This window comes from Alosa pseudoharengus, unplaced genomic scaffold (genome assembly GCF_046254945.1).
Source record: "Alosa pseudoharengus isolate Yale_2024_CS ecotype anadromous, Long Island Sound unplaced genomic scaffold, YU_APseudo_1.1 YU_APseudo_1.1_scf_17, whole genome shotgun sequence".
In the NCBI taxonomy this organism is placed as follows: domain Eukaryota; kingdom Metazoa; phylum Chordata; class Actinopteri; order Clupeiformes; family Clupeidae; genus Alosa; species Alosa pseudoharengus.
Genome location: NW_027468640.1, coordinates 7985198 through 8006712, shown reverse-complemented (window position 1 = coordinate 8006712; position 21515 = coordinate 7985198).

Sequence of the window (21515 nt, the reverse complement as noted above, 5' to 3'; positions counted from 1 at the left end):
ATGGTCTGACGATCATCTGCGTCAAGTTTCGTGAAAATCGGACAAACTTTGCGAACTTTGATGCCTTTTAAGTGTTTTTGATGAAATACAATATGGCGGAAGATCCAACATGGCGGAAATTGACGTCATGGGGTGCGTTGAGTTCGGCCTCATCCAAGACTTCCAAAGATATTGCGATATTCAAAATCGGGCATACGGTTCAAAAGTTAATTGCATGGATGCAATGTCAACTTTGACCCATTGGTGGCGCTAGACTCTCTGTGGTTCAGGCATAAAACTTGCTCAAATAAATTTTTATACTGTCCCGAATCAATGTGCCAAATTTCACAACTTTTTACTGTACGGTTCTATGGGCTGCCATAGACTTCAATGACAGCGGAAAGATGTGTAATAATAATAAGAAAAGGTAGAATCACTAAGGGTTGCCGCGCAGCTTCGCTGCTTGGCCCCCAAATATAGCTGCAAGCAGCAATGAGGGGGCCAAGCAGTTGAGCAGGAGTTGTCATGGCAACCCAATGTTGCTACATTATACACACACCCAATTAACCCCCCCTGTCCCACACACACACATATACACAGATAAACTTCTTCCCCCACACATATGCATACCTCAAACATCACCAAATTTATTGTGCGTAGTCAGGTTGTAGTCACAAGTCCACATACCAAGTTTGGTGTCGATACAAGAAAGTGTTGATAATTATAGCACCCCTAGTGGTCAAAGCTCACTAAATATATTGTGCGTCTTCAGGATGTGTTCCCGAGTCCATGTACCAAGTTTGGTGTCGATACGATAAAGTTTTTCTAATTATAGCGCCCCTAGTGGTCAAAGGTCACTAAATGTATTGTCCTTATTCAGGATGTGGTCCCGAGTCCAGGTACCAAGTTTGGTGTCGATACGAGAAAGTGTTGCAAATTATAGCACCCCTAGTGGTCAAACGTTGCTAAAATTATTGTCTGTCCTCAGGATGAGGTCCCAAGTCCATATACTAAGTTTGGTTTCAATATGTGAAAGCATTGCTGAAATATGAGCCCACTTCTTGTGATTATAGCGCCACCTATAGGTCAAAAGTCATCAAATTTATTGAGCCTCCTCCTAATTGGGTCCTGAGACCCTGTACTGAGTTTGGTGTTGATACGCAAAAGCCTTGCTGAGATCACTTCACTTCCTGTTTGGCGGCTTCGCCGCCAAACTTGATTGGTCAAGACGGGCGATGGGTTTTGAATATGGGTCCAAAAAGCAATGCGTTTGTGAGTCATGGTCTGAAGATCATCTGAACCAAGTTTCATGAAAATCGGATGAACTTTGTGACCTTTGATGCCTTTTAAGTGATTTTGATTAAATCCAATATGGCGGCCAGATCAATTATGTTGACATCACAAAATCACATCTGTCAGCCTTAGGACCTCCCAGAGACATCACTAGTATATTAACATTAACATTAACAGACACCAATAGTAAGTTTTAATTCCAAACACATCACCCGTTACAGGCCAAAATGTAATTTTGCTTATTATAGCGCCACCTATAGGTCAAAAGTCATCAAATTTATTGAGCCTTCTCCTTATTGGGTCCTGACCCCATGTACTGAGTTTGGTTTTGATACGTTAAAGCTTTACTGAGATATTACTTCGCCGCCAAACTTGATTGGTCGTCTCAGGCAACCGGTTTTGAATATGTCTCCAAAAAGCAATGCGTTTATGAGTCATGGTCTGACGATCATCTGCGTCAAGTTTCGTGAAAATCGGAGAAACTTTCTGACCTTTGATGCCTTTTAAGTGTTTTTGATGACATCCAATATGGCGGTCGAATAAATTATGTTGACGTCACATGTTGGCATGTTTCGGCCTAAGGACCTCTCAAGGTATTAACAGATATCACTAATATGCTTTAATTCTAAACACATGACCCGTTACAGGCTAAAACATAATTTTGCTAATTATAGCGCCACCTATAGGTCAAAAGTCATCAAATTTATTGAGCCTCCTCCTAATTGGGTACTGAGACCCTGTACTGAGTTTGGTGTTGATACGCGAAAGCCTTGCTGAGATATCACTTCACTTCCTGTTTGGCGGCTTCGCCGCCAAACTTGATTGGTCGTCACAGGCAACCGGTTTTGAATATGTCTCCAAAAAGCAATGCGTTTATGAGTCATGGTCTGACGATCATCTGCGTCAAGTTTCGTGAAAATCGGACAAACTTTGCGAACTTTGATGCCTTTTAAGTGTTTTTGATGAAATACAATATGGCGGAAGATCCAACATGGCGGAAATTGACGTCATGGGGTGCGTTGAGTTCGGCCTCATCCAAGACTTCCAAAGATATTGCGATATTCAAAATCGGGCATACGGTTCAAAAGTTAATTGCATGGATGCAATGTCAACTTTGACCCATTGGTGGCGCTAGACTCTCTGTGGTTCAGGCATAAAACTTGCTCAAATTAATTTTTATACTGTCCCGAATCAATGTGCCAAATTTCACAACTTTTTACTGTACGGTTCTATGGGCTGCCATAGACTTCAATGACAGCGGAAAGATGTGTAATAATAATAAGAAAAGGTAGAATCACTAAGGGTTGCCGCGCAGCTTCGCTGCTTGGCCCCCAAATATAACCGCAAGCGGTGATTTACGGGGTCCGAGCAAAACGAACATGATGGCATAGCTTTTTAGTTTTACATATGCTTTGATTGTTTGGGCACAATTGTTCAAAAGAAACGTGATCGGATTTCGGTTATCGGATTTCAGTTACCGGATTTCAGCTATCGGATTGGATCAAATCTTGAAAATGGGTTGTTCAAAGGGAAACAAGGATCCTGAAATTGGATAAGATCACATAATCTATTCTTGGTTTTGATCTGGATAAAACCTTCACTTTGTGTCGTTCAAAACTTTGGAGTTGGATTGGAATAAATTTGATGCATAAAATTAGGATTACCCTGTGCTGTAACATTATAGTGTGCTAACCTCCACAACCCAACAGTATTCTAACAATACTTGATTCTACAGGACTATTTATTTGTTGTGGATAAGATGAAGGGTTTGATAATGGAAGGCAGTGTTTCCCACAGAATTGAATTGTATTTGTGGTGGTGGGTTCTGTGTCGGAGTCAATAAGATAAACAGCGTATAATTATACAGTTATACTTGCCTTGCACTACAAGTCCATATTGACAAGTAGCTGTAATGCTGTAATGTTATAGTGTGCTAACCTCCACAACCCAACAGCATTCTATTCTAGTATGCTAACCTCCACAACCCAACAGTATTTTAACACTAATGCTTCAGGTGGGATTTGAACACTCAGCATAAGGATGACCAGTACAAGGCATTATCCCACTAAGCCACTGTCAATCCTACATCTTTGCCAGTCACATTCACATGGTGAAAATGTGTATTGGTAAACACACAAGAAAAACTCCAAGTATACATTTGACAATAAAATGAAGGGCTTTCCTGAAAGAGAACACCTGAAAACGTTTGGAAATTCTGGGACAATTAGACATTTGTAGAGAAGAACAGTAATGGATGAAATATAAATATGATAGACTTAATGATGAAGGAAAAATAGTAAACAAAGAAGTTCCCCTATATGTCTTCGAGTGTCGGCATTCTGATTCTTGGCAACTAATGAGTGTGAATGTTGATTGCCTGATGTCATTCAGGTGCTGTTCAATGGTGTGACTCTTCAATAACCAATAGCATGTGCATCTTGAGCCTAAAGCTCTAGCAGGATTCGAACTCTCAACCTAACAAACACCAGCACTAGGCATTATCCCTCTGAGCCACTAACAATCCGACATATTAGGCAGTCACATTCACATGGTGAAAATGTGTGTTGGTAAACACACAAGAAAAACTCCAAGTATACATTTGACAATAAAATGAAGGGCTTTCCTGAAAGAGTACACCTGAAAACTTTTGGATATTCTGGGGCAATTAGACATTTATAGAGAAGAACAGTAATGGATGAAATATAAATATGATAGACTTAATGATGAAGGAAAAATAGTAAACAAAGAAGTTCCCCTATATGTCATAGAGTGTGTCGGCATTCTGATTCTTGGCAACTAATGAGTGTGAATGTTAATTGCCTGATGTCATTCAGGTGCTGTTCAATGGTGTCAATCTTCAATAACCAATAGCATGTGCATCTTGAGCTTCAAGCTCTAGCAGGCTTCGAACTCTCAACCTAACAAACACCAGCAGTGTGTAATGAGTGTGAATGTTAATTGCCTGATGTCATTCAGGTGCTGTTCAATGGTGTGACTCAGAAGGCTCAATGGTATGGAGTGATGACACGGAGATGGCAGGTTTCGGTGCAACACAAGTTAACTTTATTTGAGTTTCAATTCATCTGTTCTTTTGTTCTTTACTTGTATGTGTGCTGCATCAAAGAGGAAACAAACAGAAAATGGAGTAATCAGTGAAATGGGGTAAATCAGTACAGATCCCAACTCACAAACAAACCAATTGACATTTGAACAATAAACTGAAATCATATGGCTATATAAGGTACAACTAAACAATACTTGACATCCCAAGTCAACCAACATCACCTAATCATCTCTCACATGGGACTCCAACACACCAAACCAACAAACAAAGACCTTAACTTTACACATGATGGCAGAGCTACTCTACAAACTGATAAACATCACAAAAGTCATAGTGAGGGTGATTAAAGTGATGACTTACGTTAACTCAAAGACGCACACAGAGCAGGACACACTGGAGTGCTGGGTTGAGATGAACAAAAGAGCGAACTGAGGGCGAGCAAACAATTTATCCTGGTCTGAGCCCCTGCTCCGGAGCTACAGGGTTTCCCAGCGGGTAAACTTTGGAAAGATTTGCAAAGATTTGGAAAAGATTTTTGAAAGACTACAGTCTCAGACCCTCTCACATCTAAAGACAAGTAGTAGAGTTTTAAGTCACAGACTATGATTTTGCAATGACTAGGGATCTTGCAGGGTCACTATTTACAAGACTGCAACACGATTCCTTTAAATTATTACCCATTGTGCAATAGATAAACAGGAACTGAAAATTATAGCCTACTAAACTCAAAGTCGTTTTTTCGTGTTTCTGCAGCATTGTTTCATGCGTGACATCCTTAACCGATATAGAGTTGTTCTGTCAAGTGGAAGAGCCGACTAAATATGTATAAGAAATGACAAATATTATAAGAATAACAAATAATTATAGGCTACAGCTTATAATTATACAGTAATACTTGCCTTGCACTACAAGTCCATATTGACAAGTAGCTGTAATGTTATAGTGTGTTAACCTCCACAACCCAACAGCATTCTATTGCAGTATGCTAACATCCACAACCCACTAATGCTTCAAGTGGGATTTGAACTCTCAACCTAAGGATCGATCACCAGTACAAGGCATTATCCCACTGAGCCACTGTCAATCCTACATGTTGGCCAGTCACATTCACATGGTGAAAATGTGTATTGGTAAACACACAAGAAAAACTCCAAGCATGGAGGGGCGATTAGACATTTGTATAGATGAACACTAATAGATTAAATATAAATATGATAGACTTAATGATGAAGGAAAAATAGTAAACAAAGAAGTTCCCCTGAATGTCAGAGTGTCTCGGCATTCTGATTCTTGGCAACTGATGAGTGTGAATGTTGATTGCCTGATGTCATTCAGGTGCTGTTCAATGGTGTGAATCTTCAATAACCAATAGTATTCGAGCTAGAGCCTAAAGCACTACCGGGGATTCGAACCCTCAACCTAACAAACACCAGCACTAGGCATTATCCCACTGAGCCACTGACAATCCTACATATTGGGTAGTCACATTCACATGGTGAAAATGTGTGTTGGTAAACACACAAGAAAAACTCCAAGTATACATTCGACAATAAAATGAAGGGCTTTCCTGAAAGAGAATACCTGAAAATGTTTGGAAATTCTGGGACAATTAGACATTTGTACAGAAGAACAGTAATGGATGAAATATAAATATGATAGACTTAATGATGAAGGAAAAATAGTAAACAAAGAAGTTCCCCTATATGTCTTCGAGTGTGTCGGCATTCTGATTCTTGGCAACTAATGAGTGTGAATGTTGATTGCCTGATGTCATTCAGGTGCTGTTCAATGGTGTGACTCTTCAATAACCAATAGCATGTGCATCTTGAGCCTAAAGCTCTAGCAGGATTTGAACTCTCAACCTAACAAACACCAGCACTAGGCATTATCCCTCTGAGCCACTAACAATCCAACATAATAGGCAGTCACATTCACATGGTGAAAATGTGTGTTGGTAAACACACAAGAAAAACTCCAAGTATACATTTGACAATAAAATGAAGGGCTTTCCTGAAAGAGTACACCTGAAAACTTTTGGATATTCTGGGGCAATTAGACATTTATAGAGAAGAACAGTAATGGATGAAATATAAATATGATAGACTTAATGATGAAGGAAAAATAGTAAACAAAGAAGTTCCCCTATATGTCATAGAGTGTGTCGGCATTCTGATTCTTGGCAACTAATGAGTGTGAATGTTAATTGCCTGATGTCATTCAGGTGCTGTTCAATGGTGTCAATCTTCAATAACCAATAGCATGTGCATCTTGAGCTTCAAGCTCTAGCAGGCTTCGAACTCTCAACCTAACAAACACCAGCAGTGTGTAATGAGTGTGAATGTTAATTGCCTGATGTCATTCAGGTGCTGTTCAATGGTGTGACTCAGAAGGCTCAATGGTATGGAGTGATGACACGGAGATGGCAGGTTTCGGTGCAACACAAGTTAACTTTATTTGAGTTTCAATTCATCTGTTCTTTTGTTCTTTACTTGTATGTGTGCTGCATCAAAGAGGAAACAAACAGAAAATGGAGTAATCAGTGAAATGGGGTAAATCAGTACAGATCCCAACTCACAAACAAACCAATTGACATTTGAACAATAAACTGAAATCATATGGCTATATAAGGTACAACTAAACAATACTTGACATCCCAAGTCAACCAACATCACCTAATCATCTCTCACATGGGACTCCAACACACCAAACCAACAAACAAAGACCTTAACTTTACACATGATGGCAGAGCTACTCTACAAACTGATAAACATCACAAAAGTCATAGTGAGGGTCATTAAAGTGATGATTAAAGTGATGACTTACGTTAACTCAAAGACGCACACAGAGCAGGACACACTGGAGTGCTGGGTTGAGATGAACAAAAGAGCGAACTGAGGGCGAGCAAACAATTTATCCTGGTCTGAGCCCCTGCTCCGGAGCTACAGGGTTTCCCAGCAGGTAAACTTTGGAAAGATTTGCAAAGATTTGGAAAAGATTTTTGAAAGACTACAGTCTCAGACCCTCTCACATCTAAAGACAAGTAGTAGAGTTTTAAGTCACAGACTATGATTTTGCAATGACTAGGGATCTTGCAGGGTCACTATTTACAAGACTGCAACACGATTCCTTTAAATTATTACCCATTGTGCAATAGATGAACAGGAACTGAAAATTATAGCCTACTAAACTCAAAGTCGTATTTTCGTGTTTCTGCAGCATTGTTTCATGCGTGACATCCTTAACCGATATAGAGTTGTTCTGTCAAGTGGAAGAGCCGACTAAATATGTATAAGAAATGACAAATATTATAAGGATAACAAATAATTATAGGCTACAGCTTATAATTATACAGTAATACTCGCCTTGCACTACAAGTCCATATTGACAAGTAGCTGTAATGTTATAGTGTGTTAACCTCCACAACCCAACAGCATTCTATTGTAGTATGCTAACATCCACAACCCACTAATGCTTCAAGTGGGATTTGAACTCTCAACCTAAGGATCACCAGTACAAGGCATTATCCCACTGAGCCACTGTCAATCCTACATGTTGGCCAGTCACATTCACATGGTGAAAATGTGTATTGGTAAACACACAAGAAAAACTCCAAGCATGGAGGGGCGATTAGACATTTGTAGAGATGAACACTAATAGATTAAATATAAATATGATAGACTTAATGATGAAGGAAAAATAGTAAACAAAGAAGTTCCCCTGAATGTCATAGAGTGTCTCGGCATTCTGATTCTTGGCAACTGATGAGTGTGAATGTTGATTGCCTGATGTCATTCAGGTGCTGTTCAATGGTGTGAATCTTCAATAACCAATAGTATTCGAGCTAGAGCCTAAAGCACTACCGGGGATTCAAACCCTCAACCTAACAAACACCAGCACTCGGCATTATCCCACTGAGCCACTGACAATCCTACATTTTGGGTTGTCACATTCACATGGTGAAAATGTGTGTTGGTAAACACACAAGAAAAACTCCAAGTATACATTTGACAATAAAATGAAGGGCTTTCCTGAAAGAGTACACCTGAAAACTTTTGGATATTCTGGGGCAATTAGACATTTATAGAGAAGAACAGTAATGGATGAAATATAAATATGATAGACTTAATGATGAAGGAAAAATAGTAAACAAAGAAGTTCCCCTATATGTCATAGAGTGTGTCGGCATTCTGATTCTTGGCAACTAATGAGTGTGAATGTTAATTGTCTGATGTCATTCAGGTGCTGTTCAATAGTGTGAATCTTCAATAACCAATAGCATGTGCATCTTGAGCCTAAAGCTCTAGCAGGATTCGAACTCTCAACCTAACAAACACCAGCACTAGGCATTATCCCACTCTGCCACTGACAATCATACACATTCAGCAGTCACATTCAAATGGTGAAAATGTGTGTTGGTAAACACACAAGAAAAACTCCAAGTATACATTTGACAATAAAATGAAGGGCTTTCCTGAAAGAGTACACCTGAAAACTTTTGGATATTCTGGGGCAATTAGACATTTATAGAGAAGAACAGTAATGGATGAAATATAAATATGATAGACTTAATGATGAAGGAAAAATAGTAAACAAAGAAGTTCCCCTATATGTCATAGAGTGTGTCGGCATTCTGATTCTTGGCAACTAATGAGTGTGAATGTTAATTGTCTGATGTCATTCAGGTGCTGTTCAATAGTGTGAATCTTCAATAACTAATAGCATGTGCATCTTGAGCCTAAAGCTCTAGCAGGATTCGAACTCTCAACCTAACAAACACCAGCACTAGGCATTATCCCACTCTGCCACTGACAATCATACACATTCAGCAGTCACATTCAAATGGTGAAAATGTGTGTTGGTAAACACACAAGAAAAACTCCAAGTATACATTTGACAATAAAATGAAGGGCTTTCCTGAAAGAGTACACCTGAAAACTTTTGGATATTCTGGGGCAATTAGACATTTATAGAGAAGAACAGTAATGGATGAAATATAAATATGATAGACTTAATGATGAAGGAAAAATAGTAAACAAAGAAGTTCCCCTATATGTCATAGAGTGTGTCGGCATTCTGATTCTTGGCAACTAATGAGTGTGAATGTTAATTGTCTGATGTCATTCAGGTGCTGTTCAATAGTGTGAATCTTCAATAACTAATAGCATGTGCATCTTGAGCCTAAAGCTCTAGCAGGATTCGAACTCTCAACCTAACAAACACCAGCACTAGGCATTATCCCACTCAGCCACTGACAATCATACACATTGAGCAGTCACATTCAAATGGTGAAAATGTGTGTTGGCAAACACACAACATCAAGAAAATTCCTAGCATACATTTGACAATAGAATTAAGGGCTTTATAAAAAAGAGTACATATCTGAAAATGTGCACTGTTAATGGTATCCACCTAATGATGGTTGTATGGTTGTTATCCAAGAAAAAAAAATTACTCATATAGGAATATAGGTGATATAGGAGAAATGGGCTGAGTGGTCGAACTTTATTGGCCTATATCTCTGAAATGGAACAACGTATCCAAATTCTTTTGATAACTTTTGTGAGGCTTTGTCTAAACATTGTCTGTGAGAATTTTGGTGAAGATTTGATAATTTTTGAAGCCTGTGAAACTTTTTATGATGTTTGGCTTTTCTCTGAAATTGTGGCAAAAGTAAACATTTTTAGAGCATAAGACCAGGGTGAAAAAGATGCATCTGAATGTAGAGATTAATATGATGAAAGAATTTTGAGTCTAGTTGAATCTGGTAAGGAGAAATAAGCGTTTTTGACAAGAGCGCCACCTTTGGGTGCAGTACCCCAAATTTGGGTTATGGGTAGTGGGGGGTACTGGTAACAATACTTGAAAATGTCAAGTTTCTAGGACTTACGGTTTATAGGAATATAGGTGATCTAGGAAAAGAGGCCTAAGTGGTCTAACTTTATTGGCCTATATCTCTGAAATGGAACAAAATATCAAAATTCTGAGCGATAACTTTTGTGAGGCTTGGTCTAAACATTGTCTGTGAGAATTTTGGTGAAGATTCGATTATTTTTGAAGAGTGTGAAACTTTTTATAATGTTTGGCTTTTCCATGAAATTGTGGAAAAAGTAAACATTTGTAGACCATAAGACCAGGGCCAAAAAGATGCATCTGAGTTTAGAGATTAATATTCTGAAAGAATTTTGAGTCTAGGTGAATCTGGTAAGGAGAAATAAGCATAATTAACTTTTTTTTTCAATAGCGCCACCTTTGGGTGCAGTACCCCAAATTTTGGGTTATGGGTAGAGGGGGGCACTGGTAACCATACCTGAAAATTTCAAGAGTTTTGGAGTTACGGTTTAGGCTGCAGTATGACTTTTACAGAATTTTGGCCAAAAAATGAACGGTACAGAAACAATAGGGTTCCTGCAGCTACGCTGCTCGGACCCCTAATAATAATAATAATAATAAATATAACCGCAAGCGGTGATTTACGGGGTCCGAGCAAAACGAACATGATAGCATAGCTTTTTAGTTTTACATATGCTTTGATTGTTTGGGCACAATTGTTCAAAAGAAACGTGATCGGATTTCAGTTACCGGATTTCAGCTATCGGATTGGATCAAATCTTGAAAATGGGTTGTTCAAAGGGAAACAAGGATCCTGAAATTGGATTAGATCACATAATCTATTCTTGGTTTTGATCTGGATAAAACCTTCACTTTGTGTCGTTCAAAACTTTTGAGTTGGATTGGAATAAATTTGATGCATAAAATTAGGATTACCCTGTGCTGTAACATTATAGTGTGCTAACCTCCACAACCCAACAGTATTCTAACAATACTTGATTCTACAGGACTATTTATTTGTTGTGGATAAGGTGAAGGGTTTGATAATGGAAGGCAGTGTTTCCCACAGAATTGAATTGTATTTGTGGTGGTGGGTTCTGTGTCGGAGTCAATAAGATAAACAGCGTATAATTATACAGTTATACTTGCCTTGCACTACAAGTCCATATTGACAAGTAGCTGTAATGCTGTAATGTTATAGTGTGCTAACCTCCACAACCCAACAGTATTTTAACACTAATGCTTCAGGTGGGATTTGAACTCTCAACATAAGGATGACCAGTACAAGGCATTATCCCACTAAGCCACTGTCAATCCTACATCTTTGCCAGTCACATTCACATGGTGAAAATGTGTGTTGGTAAACACACAAGAAAAACTCCAAGTATACATTTGACAATAAAATGAAGGGCTTTCCTGAAAGAGAATACCTGAAAATGTTTGGAAATTCTGGGACAATTAGACATTTGTACAGAAGAACAGTAATGGATGAAATATAAATATGATAGACTTAATGATGAAGGAAAAATAGTAAACAAAGAAGTTCCCCTATATGTCTTCGAGTGTGTCGGCATTCTGATTCTTGGCAACTAATGAGTGTGAATGTTGATTGCCTGATGTCATTCAGGTGCTGTTCAATGGTGTGACTCTTCAATAACCAATAGCATGTGCATCTTGAGCCTAAAGCTCTAGCAGGATTTGAACTCTCAACCTAACAAACACCAGCACTAGGCATTATCCCTCTGAGCCACTAACAATCCAACATAATAGGCAGTCACATTCACATGGTGAAAATGTGTGTTGGTAAACACACAAGAAAAACTCCAAGTATACATTTGACAATAAAATGAAGGGCTTTCCTGAAAGAGTACACCTGAAAACTTTTGGATATTCTGGGGCAATTAGACATTTATAGAGAAGAACAGTAATGGATGAAATATAAATATGATAGACTTAATGATGAAGGAAAAATAGTAAACAAAGAAGTTCCCCTATATGTCATAGAGTGTGTCGGCATTCTGATTCTTGGCAACTAATGAGTGTGAATGTTAATTGCCTGATGTCATTCAGGTGCTGTTCAATGGTGTCAATCTTCAATAACCAATAGCATGTGCATCTTGAGCTTCAAGCTCTAGCAGGCTTCGAACTCTCAACCTAACAAACACCAGCAGTGTGTAATGAGTGTGAATGTTAATTGCCTGATGTCATTCAGGTGCTGTTCAATGGTGTGACTCAGAAGGCTCAATGGTATGGAGTGATGACACGGAGATGGCAGGTTTCGGTGTAACACAAGTTAACTTTATTTGAGTTTCAATTCATCTGTTCTTTTGTTCTTTACTTGTATGTGTGCTGCATCAAAGAGGAAACAAACAGAAAATGGAGTAATCAGTGAAATGGGGTAAATCAGTACAGATCCCAACTCACAAACAAACCAATTGACATTTGAACAATAAACTGAAATCATATGGCTATATAAGGTACAACTAAACAATACTTGACATCCCAAGTCAACCAACATCACCTAATCATCTCTCACATGGGACTCCAACACACCAAACCAACAAACAAAGACCTTAACTTTACACATGATGGCAGAGCTACTCTACAAACTGATAAACATCACAAAAGTCATAGTGAGGGTCATTAAAGTGATGATTAAAGTGATGACTTACGTTAACTCAAAGACGCACACAGAGCAGGACACACTGGAGTGCTGGGTTGAGATGAACAAAAGAGCGAACTGAGGGCGAGCAAACAATTTATCCTGGTCTGAGCCCCTGCTCCGGAGCTACAGGGTTTCCCAGCAGGTAAACTTTGGAAAGATTTGCAAAGATTTGGAAAAGATTTTTGAAAGACTACAGTCTCAGACCCTCTCACATCTAAAGACAAGTAGTAGAGTTTTAAGTCACAGACTATGATTTTGCAATGACTAGGGATCTTGCAGGGTCACTATTTACAAGACTGCAACACGATTCCTTTAAATTATTACCCATTGTGCAATAGATAAACAGGAACTGAAAATTATAGCCTACTAAACTCAAAGTCGTATTTTCGTGTTTCTGCAGCATTGTTTCATGCGTGACATCCTTAACCGATATAGAGTTGTTCTGTCAAGTGGAAGAGCCGACTAAATATGTATAAGAAATGACAAATATTATAAGGATAACAAATAATTATAGGCTACAGCTTATAATTATACAGTAATACTTGCCTTGCACTACAAGTCCATATTGACAAGTAGCTGTAATGTTATAGTGTGTTAACCTCCACAACCCAACAGCATTCTATTGTAGTATGCTAACATCCACAACCCACTAATGCTTCAAGTGGGATTTGAACTCTCAACCTAAGGATCACCAGTACAAGGCATTATCCCACTGAGCCACTGTCAATCCTACATGTTGGCCAGTCACATTCACATGGTGAAAATGTGTATTGGTAAACACACAAGAAAAACTCCAAGCATGGAGGGGCGATTAGACATTTGTAGAGATGAACACTAATAGATTAAATATAAATATGATAGACTTAATGATGAAGGAAAAATAGTAAACAAAGAAGTTCCCCTGAATGTCATAGAGTGTCTCGGCATTCTGATTCTTGGCAACTGATGAGTGTGAATGTTGATTGCCTGATGTCATTCAGGTGCTGTTCAATGGTGTGAATCTTCAATAACCAATAGTATTCGAGCTAGAGCCTAAAGCACTACCGGGGATTCGAACCCTCAACCTAACAAACACCAGCACTCGGCATTATCCCACTGAGCCACTGACAATCCTACATTTTGGGTTGTCACATTCACATGGTGAAAATGTGTGTTGGTAAACACACAAGAAAAACTCCAAGTATACATTTGACAATAAAATGAAGGGCTTTCCTGAAAGAGTACACCTGAAAACTTTTGGATATTCTGGGGCAATTAGACATTTATAGAGAAGAACAGTAATGGATGAAATATAAATATGATAGACTTAATGATGAAGGAAAAATAGTAAACAAAGAAGTTCCCCTATATGTCATAGAGTGTGTCGGCATTCTGATTCTTGGCAACTAATGAGTGTGAATGTTAATTGTCTGATGTCATTCAGGTGCTGTTCAATAGTGTGAATCTTCAATAACCAATAGCATGTGCATCTTGAGCCTAAAGCTCTAGCAGGATTCGAACTCTCAACCTAACAAACACCAGCACTAGGCATTATCCCACTCTGCCACTGACAATCATACACATTCAGCAGTCACATTCAAATGGTGAAAATGTGTGTTGGTAAACACACAAGAAAAACTCCAAGTATACATTTGACAATAAAATGAAGGGCTTTCCTGAAAGAGTACACCTGAAAACTTTTGGATATTCTGGGGCAATTAGACATTTATAGAGAAGAACAGTAATGGATGAAATATAAATATGATAGACTTAATGATGAAGGAAAAATAGTAAACAAAGAAGTTCCCCTATATGTCATAGAGTGTGTCGGCATTCTGATTCTTGGCAACTAATGAGTGTGAATGTTAATTGTCTGATGTCATTCAGGTGCTGTTCAATAGTGTGAATCTTCAATAACTAATAGCATGTGCATCTTGAGCCTAAAGCTCTAGCAGGATTCGAACTCTCAACCTAACAAACACCAGCACTAGGCATTATCCCACTCAGCCACTGACAATCATACACATTGAGCAGTCACATTCAAATGGTGAAAATGTGTGTTGGCAAACACACAACATCAAGAAAATTCCTAGCATACATTTGACAATAGAATTAAGGGCTTTATAAAAAAGAGTACATATCTGAAAATGTGCACTGTTAATGGTATCCACCTAATGATGGTTGTATGGTTGTTATCCAAGAAAAAAAAATTACTCATATAGGAATATAGGTGATATAGGAGAAATGGGCTGAGTGGTCGAACTTTATTGGCCTATATCTCTGAAATGGAACAACGTATCCAAATTCTTTTGATAACTTTTGTGAGGCTTTGTCTAAACATTGTCTGTGAGAATTTTGGTGAAGATTTGATAATTTTTGAAGCCTGTGAAACTTTTTATGATGTTTGGCTTTTCTCTGAAATTGTGGCAAAAGTAAACATTTTTAGAGCATAAGACCAGGGTGAAAAAGATGCATCTGAATGTAGAGATTAATATGATGAAAGAATTTTGAGTCTAGTTGAATCTGGTAAGGAGAAATAAGCGTTTTTGACAAGAGCGCCACCTTTGGGTGCAGTACCCCAAATTTGGGTTATGGGTAGTGGGGGGTACTGGTAACAATACTTGAAAATGTCAAGTTTCTAGGACTTACGGTTTATAGGAATATAGGTGATCTAGGAAAAGAGGCCTAAGTGGTCTAACTTTATTGGCCTATATCTCTGAAATGGAACAAAATATCAAAATTCTGAGCGATAACTTTTGTGAGGCTTGGTCTAAACATTGTCTGTGAGAATTTTGGTGAAGATTCGATTATTTTTGAAGAGTGTGAAACTTTTTATAATGTTTGGCTTTTCCATGAAATTGTGGAAAAAGTAAACATTTGTAGACCATAAGACCAGGGCCAAAAAGATGCATCTGAGTTTAGAGATTAATATTCTGAAAGAATTTTGAGTAATCTGGTAAGGAGAAATAAGCATAATTAACTTTTTTTTTCAATAGCGCCACCTTTGGGTGCAGTACCCCAAATTTTGGGTTATGGGTAGAGGGGGGCACTGGTAACCATACCTGAAAATTTCAAGAGTTTTGGAGTTACGGTTTAGGCTGCAGTATGACTTTTACAGAATTTTGGCCAAAAAATGAACGGTACAGAAACAATAGGGTTCCTGCAGCTACGCTGCTCGGACCCCTAATAATAATAATAATAATAAATATAGCTGCAAGCAGCAATGTGGGGGCCAAGCAAATAAGCAGAAGTTGGGATTGGACTGGACTGAATTGGACAGGATTGGATTGGAATGGAATGGAATGGAATGGACTGGACTGGTCTTTACTGGACTAGACTGGACTGGACTGAATTGCATTGCATTGGATTGAATTGGACTGGATTAGATTGGATTGGATTGGATTGGACTGGACTGGACTGGACTGGACTGGACTGGACAGGATTGGATTGGAATGGACTGGATTGGATTGGATTGGGATTGCTGAGATATGAGCCTACTTCAAGTGATTGTTGATTGGATTGGATTGAATTGGACTGGATTGAAATGGATTGGGATTGGACTGGACTGAATTGGACAGGATTGGATTGGAATGGAATGGACTGGACTGGACTGGACTGGACTGGACTTGATTGGACTGGACTGGACTGGATTGGATTGGATTTGATTGGACTGGATTGGGATTGCTGAGATATGAGACTACTTCATGTGATCGTTGATTGGATTGGATGGAATTGGACTGGATTGGATTGTACTGGACTGGATTGGAATGGATTGGACTGGATTGGACTTGAATGGATTGGATTTGATTGGACTGGATTGGGATTACTGAGATATGATCTTACTTCATGTGATTGTTGATTGGATTGGATTGGATTGGATTGGATTGAATTGGACTGGATTGGATTGGATTGGGATTGGACTGGACTGAATTGGACAAGACTGGATTGGATTGTAATGGACTGGGTTGGATTGGATTTGATTGGACTGGATTGGGATTGCTGAGATATGAGACTACTTTATGTGATCGTTGATTGGATTGGATGGAATTGGACTGGATTGGATTGTACTGGACTGGATTGGAATGGATTGGACTTGAATGGATTGGATTTGATTGGACTGGATTGGGATTACTGAGATATGATCTTACTTCATGTGACTGTTGATTGGATTGGATTGGATTGAATTGGACTGGACTGGATTGGATTGGGATGGACTGGATTGGATTGGATTGGGATTGGACTGGACTGAATTGGACAAGACTGGATTGGATTGGAATGGACTGGATTGGATTGGGATTGCTGAGGTATGAGCCTACTTCAAGTGATTGTTGATTGGATTGGATTGAATTGGACTGGATTAGATTGGGATTGCTGAGATGTGAGCCTACTTCATGTGATTGTTGATTGGATTGGATTGGATTGAATTGGACTGGATTGGATTGGGATTGGGTCTTGAGTCCATGTACAAAGTTTGGTTTCAATCCATGAAAGCGTTAGTAAGATATGAGCCTAATTCATGTCATAGTTTTCCCTAGTGGTCAAAAGACACCAAATGTATTGTAGCTATTCAGGATGTGTTCATGAGTCCACGTACCAAGTTTGGTGTTGATACGAGAAAGTCTTGCTAATTATAGCACCCCTAGTGGTCAAAAGTCACCAAATGTATTGTGCGTCCTCAGGTTGTGACCACGAGTCCACGTACCAAGTTTGAGGTTGATACGAGAAAGTATTGCTAATTATAGCGCCTCTAGTGGTCAAAGTACACCAAATGTTTTGTGTGTCCTCAGGATGGGGTCCCAAGTCTATGAACCAAGTTTGGTTTTGATATGTGAAAGCGTTGCTGAGATAGGAGCTAACTTCCTGTAACTCTAGCGCCCCCCTAGTGGTCGAAGGTCACCAAATTGATTGTGTGTCCTCAGGGAGGAGTTCCAAGTCCATATACCAAGTTTGGTTTTGATATGTGAAAGTGTTGCTGAGATATGAGCCTACTTCCTGTGATTATAGCGCCCCCATAGTGGTCAAAAGTCGCCAAATTTATTGAGCCTTCTCCTAATTGGGTCCTGAGCCCATGTACCGAGTTTGGTTTTGATACATGAAATCTTGGCTGAGATAACAGTTCACTTCCTGATTGGTGGCTTTTCAATTTTGATTGGTCGTCACGGCCGACCTGTTTTGAATAAAGGTCAAAAAAGCAATGCGTTTGTGAGACATGGTCTGAAGATCATCTGTGCCAAGTTTCGTGAAAAATGGATGAAATTTGTGACCTGTGAAAACTTTTAAAGGTTTTTGATTTAATCCAATATGGCGGTCCAATCAATTATGTTAATGTCAAAAGTTGATATGTGTCAGCCTAAGGCCCTCCCAAAGTATTAACAGAGATAACTAATATGTTTTAATTTCAAACACATCACCCCATAGAGGCCAAAACGTACTTTTATTAATTATAGCGCCACCTGTAGGTCAAAAGTCATCAAATTTATTGAGCATTCTCCTAATTGGGTCCTGAGCCCATGTACCGAGTTTGGTTTTGATATGTGAAAGCCTTGCCGAAATCTGAGTTCACTTCCTCTTTGGCGGCTTCGCCACCAATTTTGATTGGTCGTGACTGGCGACCATTTGTGAGTATGGGTGTGAAATGCAATGCAATTATGAGACATGGTCTGAAGATCATCTGTGTCAAGTTTCGTGAAAATTGGATGAAGTTTGTGACCTGTGAAAACTTTTAAGTGTTTTTGATGAAATCCAATATGGCGGTCCAATCAATTATGTTAATGTCAAAAGTTGATATGGGACAGCCTAAGGACCTCCCAAAGTATTAACAGAGATCACTAATATGTTTTAATTTCAAACACATCACCCCATACAGGCCAAAACGTAGTTTTTTTAATTATAGCGCCACCTGTAGGTCAAAAGTCATGAAATTTATTGAGCCTCCTCCTAATTGGGTCCTGAGCCCATGTAGTGAGTTTGGTTTTGATATGTGAAAGCCTTGCCGAGATCTGATTTCACTTCCTGTTTGGCGGCTTCGCCGCCAATTTTGATTGGTCGTGACTGGCGACCAGTTGTGAGTATGGGTGTCAAAGGCAATGCAATTATGAGACATGGTCTGAAGATCATCTGTGTCAAGTTTCGTGAAAATTGGATGAAGTTTGTGACCTATGAAAACTTTTAAGTGTTTTTGATGAAATCCAATATGGCGGAGGTACAATATGGCGGAAAGTAACGTAATAGGAGTCATTGAACTCAGGTCCGTCAAGGGGTTCCAACTATTTATCAATGTTCAAAATTGGACATACGGTTCAAAAGTTAAGTGCATGGATGCAACGCCAACTTTGACCCATTGGTGGCGCTAGACTGCCTGGGGTTCAGACTTGAAAATTTGTGAAATGGAATATGGGAATGTATGGAATGAATGTGCCAAATTTCAAAACTTTTTACTGTACGGTTCTATGGGCTGCCATAGACTTCAATGGCAGCGGAAAGATGTGTAATAATAATAATAAGAAAAGGTAGAATCACTATGGGTTGCCGCGCAGCTTCGCTGCTTGGCCCCCAAATATAACCGCAAGCGGTGATTTACGGGGTCCGAGCAAAACGAACATGATAGCATAGCTTTTTAGTTTTACATATGCTTTGATTGTTTGGGCACAATTGTTCAAAAGAAACGTGATCGGATTTCAGTTACCGGATTTCAGCTATCGGATTGGATCAAATCTTGAAAATGGGTTGTTCAAAGGGAAACAAGGATCCTGAAATTGGATTAGATCACATAATCTATTCTTGGTTTTGATCTGGATAAAACCTTCACTTTGTGTCGTTCAAAACTTTTGAGTTGGATTGGAATAAATGTGATGCATAAAATTAGGATTACCCTGTGCTGTAACATTATAGTGTGCTAACCTCCACAACCCAACAGTATTCTAACAATACTTGATTCTACAGGACTATTTATTTGTTGTGGATAAGGTGAAGGGTTTGATAATGGAAGGCAGTGTTTCCCACAGAATTGAATTGTATTTGTGGTGGTGGGTTCTGTGTCGGAGTCAATAAGATAAACAGCGTATAATTATACAGTTATACTTGCCTTGCACTACAAGTCCATATTGACAAGTAGCTGTAATGCTGTAATGTTATAGTGTGCTAACCTCCACAACCCAACAGTATTTTAACACTAATGCTTCAGGTGGGATTTGAACTCTCAACATAAGGATGACCAGTACAAGGCATTATCCCACTAAGCCACTGTCAATCCTACATCTTTGCCAGTCACATTCACATGGTGAAAATGTGTATTGGTAAACACACAAGAAAAACTCCAAGTATACATTTGACAATAAAATGAAGGGCTTTCCTGAAAGAGTACACCTGAAAACCTTTGGAAATTCTGGGACAATTAGACATTTGTAGAGAAGAACAGTAATGGATGAAATATAAATATGATAGACTTAATGATGAAGGAAAAATAGTAAAAAAGAAGTTCCCCTATATGTCTTCGAGTGTGTCGGCATTCTGATTCTTGGCAACTAATGAGTGTGAATGTTGATTGCCTGATGTCATTCAGGTGCTGTTCAATGGTGTGACTCTTCAATAACCAATAGCATGTGCATCTTGAGCCTAAAGCTCTAGCAGGATTCGAACTCTCAACCTAACAAACACCAGCACTAGGCATTATCCCTCTGAGCCACTAACAATCCGACATAATAGGCAGTCACATTCACATGGTGAAAATGTGTGTTGGTAAACACACAAGAAAAACTCCAAGTATACATTTGACAATACAATGAAGGGCTTTCCTGAAAGAGTACACCTGAAAACTTTTGGATATTCTGGGGCAATTAGACATTTATAGAGAAGAACAGTAATGGATGAAATATAAATATGATAGACTTAATGATGAAGGAAAAATAGTAAACAAAGAAGTTCCCCTATATGTCATAGAGTGTGTCGGCATTCTGATTCTTGGCAACTAATGAGTGTGAATGTTAATTGCCTGATGTCATTCAGGTGCTGTTCAATGGTGTCAATCTTCAATAACCAATAGCATGTGCATCTTGAGCTTCAAGCTCTAGCAGGCTTCGAACTCTCAACCTAACAAACACCAGCAGTGTGTAATGAGTGTGAATGTTAATTGCCTGATGTCATTCAGGTGCTGTTCAATGGTGTGACTCAGAAGGCTCAATGGTATGGAGTGATGACACGGAGATGGCAGGTTTCGGTGTAACACAAGTTAACTTTATTTGAGTTTCAATTCATCTGTTCTTTTGTTCTTTACTTGTATGTGTGCTGCATCAAAGAGGAAACAAACAGAAAATGGAGTAATCAGTGAAATGGGGTAAATCAGTACAGATCCCAACTCACAAACAAACCAATTGACATTTGAACAATAAACTGAAATCATATGGCTATATAAGGTACAACTAAACAATACTTGACATCCCAAGTCAACCAACATCACCTAATCATCTCTCACATGGGACTCCAACACACCAAACCAACAAACAAAGACCTTAACTTTACACATGATGGCAGAGCTACTCTACAAACTGATAAACATCACAAAAGTCATAGTGAGGGTGATTAAAGTGATGACTTACGTTAACTTAAAGACGCACACAGAGCAGGACACACTGGAGTGCTGGGTTGAGATGAACAAAAGAGCGAACTGAGGGCGAGCAAACAATTTATCCTGGTCTGAGCCCCTGCTCC